This window comes from Arachis hypogaea, chromosome 8, assembly GCF_003086295.3.
Source record: "Arachis hypogaea cultivar Tifrunner chromosome 8, arahy.Tifrunner.gnm2.J5K5, whole genome shotgun sequence".
NCBI classification, from domain to species: domain Eukaryota; kingdom Viridiplantae; phylum Streptophyta; class Magnoliopsida; order Fabales; family Fabaceae; genus Arachis; species Arachis hypogaea.
This window is the reverse complement of record NC_092043.1, coordinates 31,705,091-31,708,833: the sequence shown is the minus strand read 5'-3', so window position 1 is coordinate 31,708,833 and position 3,743 is coordinate 31,705,091. Positions and strand designations below refer to the sequence as shown.

General features: G+C 35.5%; 1 long non-coding RNA gene across 1 annotated transcript; it reads left to right on the top strand.

Moving 5' to 3' along the window:
• Positions 1-634: 634 nt before the first annotated feature.
• Positions 635-2,017, top strand: LOC140174832 (uncharacterized). Its single transcript, XR_011864774.1, has 2 exons — positions 635-1,249; positions 1,466-2,017. It is a non-coding gene; the product is annotated as an uncharacterized lncRNA (long non-coding RNA).
• Positions 2,018-3,743: the final 1,726 nt, after the last annotated feature.

Here is a 3,743-nt window from a genome sequence, read left to right as displayed (position 1 = left end):
ACAATTAAGCAGGAAAAAAGCTTTTGATGTAAACAGGGGAAGAGACTGCTCACATTGCCTATAAAGACTGACCAAATATCTACTTCCACTCTATTACTTTGACTTGCACCAACAGTAGCAAGATCTATTTGGAGATTATAAGAATCAATAACAAAAATAATAGGTTCAAGAAAAAAAATGTAATAAAAACTCTTGCATATTAATAAGCACCACATGCAATTGCTAGAAGAGGATGAAAGAGACAAGAGGGGAAATCATCATCATAACATATCCTTCTCCATATTGGAACGTTTAAAAGCTTTAAGCGATGAGGCACCGAAGCACCCCTTAACATTTTTTCCAAGCAAGTAAGTCAAGCATTAACCAAACATCATTCAAATTTTATTTCATTTAAACAACTGGAAAAATCATAACATAAAATTCTCAATCAAACCAGCTTAGAAGATCCTTTCCCAACCTCTAACTGAAACATTTCAGTCATAGTCAACAAATGTATATATTACACAATGCTAGTCCAAACAACAAGCCAAATCCTAATTAGCTAGTTTACTAACTAAGAAATCATTAACTAGAGAAGTTAGGCCCCACCAAAACAAAATAACTAGTGCTAATTTCAGCCAACATTGAGCACAACATAGCCCATTCAACCTAGCTCAAGCCAAATACAGATCATTTTCTAGAAAACAAAATACAGTGTCATGAATCAAAATATGCAATTGATTTACCAAAACACTATTCAGCTGTAAGTAACACAACATCCACAGAGAAACCTAATTACATTTCTAAAAAATAAAAAAATTTTCCAACTACACCTTGGCGACACGAAATCCTCAACTTAAGCTTCCTCACTCTGAATTCGTCATTGTCTTCATCATCGCAGTTCAATCTGCAACCGCACCTTGGTGACACGAAGAAGATATCGAGCGGGAACGAAGCTGAAGAAAACCCAACAGAAAAATCGAGCTCGTCACCGTTACGCACGACCTCGCAGTGGCAAAAGAAGAAATACGAACGCGAACAAAAAAGCGTAAAAGCAGTGAATCTTCCTTCTAGAATGAGGTGTGTGGTGGTTGTGCAAATCCAAATTGGCAGTGAGGCAGAGCCGACACTGGTGGAGCCTCCATGAATTTGGGAAAAAAACACTGCTAAGGTTTGGTTTTCATGGACGATGGGCTCTGTTAGGGTTTAGTTTTCTGATGATAAGAAGGAAAAATTTGAAGAGGAAAGGGTTAAGGTTAGGTTAGTAAAGGTAATTGATAAACCCCAATTTTGTGATTTATCTTGTGTTGAATTTAGTAGATTTTATCAACTTTTCTCACATTTATTCAATAAAATAGCATGGTTTTGTAAATTTTCCCTAAATTGTGCTTAAGATTGAAAACATGCTTTTTAGACCCTTAATTTGTCAAATTTAATTCACTTTAATTCCATTCGATACCTTGATATATTTGTTAAGTGATTTCAGGTTTAGAAGGCAAAGATTGGATTGAAGGAATGAAGAAAAAAAAAGCATGCAAAAGTGGAGAAATCATGAAGAAATGAAGTTTTAGAAATTTGCCATGCGAGGCGTACGCGTGACCCACAGGTACGCGTGACCAGAGTTCATCAAGCGACGGTACGCGTGACACTCAGCATGTGACCTCATTAATTACAACACATGGGTCACGATTTCAGGGCTTCCCAAGCCGAATCCAACTCATTTATGAAGCTATTTCATGCCAAATTGAAGGAGGATGAAGGGGGGAGCAATTAGTGTAGTGTAGGAAACATGCTTTAGGTTAGTTCTAGAGAGAGAATCTCCATCTTCTCTCTAGAAATTATGGTTCATAGTTTAATTTCATCTTAGATTTAGGTTTTAATTCTTGTTTTCATCTAGTTTCTTTTATCTTTCCTTGTTCTTTTGCTTTAATTCTCTTAGTTTATTTAATTAACTTCTCAATTTGGTCATTTTTATGTTTATGAACTCTTGTTACTTTTAATTTTATTTAATGCATTTTGATGTTTTATGTTTCTTTGATGTTTGCTTGAGTTCTTGTTGTTATTTTCTTGCACTTGGTAGTTTTAGAATTTATTATTATTGCAATTTATTATGCCTTTATTTTTATGCACACCAAGTATTTGATAAAATGCTTGACTTAGGTTTAGAGTAGAATTTTGTGCATTCTTGGCTTGGAAAGAAAAATTAGGTGCTCTTGAGTCATTAATACCCAATTAAGATTGGTGATCTAGAGTTGTTAGTTGATCTTATTTCTATTAACATTACTTATGGATTAGAATTAACTAGGCTTATTTGATATTCTCCCGATGTTGGAGATAACGAAATAGGATTATCTCTTGTTAATTATTGTGTTATGATTAGTGACTAGGATAGAAAATCTTGATTCTCAATCCTTGCCATGAATGCCTCTTTTTAGCATTTGTTATCTTTAGTTGCTTGAATTATTTTCTTGTCATTTAAATTCTTGCCTTTCTAATTTCTTGTTTTATCAACCCACCCCCATTTGAACCTCATAACCAATAATTGAGCACTCGAATGTAATTCCTAGTGAGAACGATCCAGAGCAATACTCTCGATTATTTTTATTGAGTTGAACTTGTGACAACCAGAATTAAACTTTGATTGAAGGTTGTTTGTTGGTTTGGAACTATACTTGCAACGAAACGATTTCTTTTATTGAGAAGAAATTCTAGACCGGCGATAACCTTCACATCAGGTTTTTGGCACCGTTACCCGGGAGTTGCAATGTGTGCTTGTTATTGGTTATTGTTCATATGTGAATATTGTGAATAGTTTCTTTTTGCTTGCTTGCTAGTTTTGGTTTAGAAGCTTGTTTTTTATTTCCCTTTTTACTATAAATTCTCACCCTTTTGGCTATGAGTTTGGTTCAAATTATGTTGTAGAAAATGGAAGCTTTAATGAGGGTTTGCATTAAGGATTTAGAAATCAAAGATGGGAGGAGTCTCAATCATATAGCTAACCTTATTCATCAACTTGCCAACAATATTCACATACCAAGGATTATGGTTACCAACACAATATACTTATATCATCAATCAACATAATTAATGCTAAGCCTCCAGTTTACATAATCATTCCAACTTATCCTATAATTCTCTAGCCTAAGTATTCACACGACATTATATATTAAATACGTGAAACCTAAACCATACCTTGGCCGCTTCCCCACGTGGTCTAGGGCGACACTTAAGCCACACACACACACAGCCCCACAATTCACAAAATCACCAAGACCTTGGCACCAATTCTCTACCAAGCCTTCAAATGTCCACAATTCAATTCCAATACTTGTATATATACACCTAGTTCACACCTATCATACATATATGATTCAAAATTTAGAATTTACATACTCAAAACCAAGAATTGGCCAAGGCGGGAAACCTCATCGTACTCACAGACCAAGAGAGCCAAAATCAACAAGTACCACAAGCTAATTTAAACCTAGAGAATCAAAATTAACAAATTTTCAACTTGCGCACACATAATTTTCGAAAATTGAGGGGAAGGAGAGGCTGGAGTGTTAGAGTGACTTACCAAAGAAATTGTTCCGTTAGAATTGTAGAGCTCGACGCGATGGACGCGTAGCCACAAACGGTGTGGCGATCGGAGTTTGGATGAGGAAGTTATAGTGGTTTGATTATATGAGTGAGGGTTAGGTTTGCTCTTGTTCTTCCCCCTTCATGGAATGTTTCCCAGCGTGAATGATGAAGAGAAGGGAAAG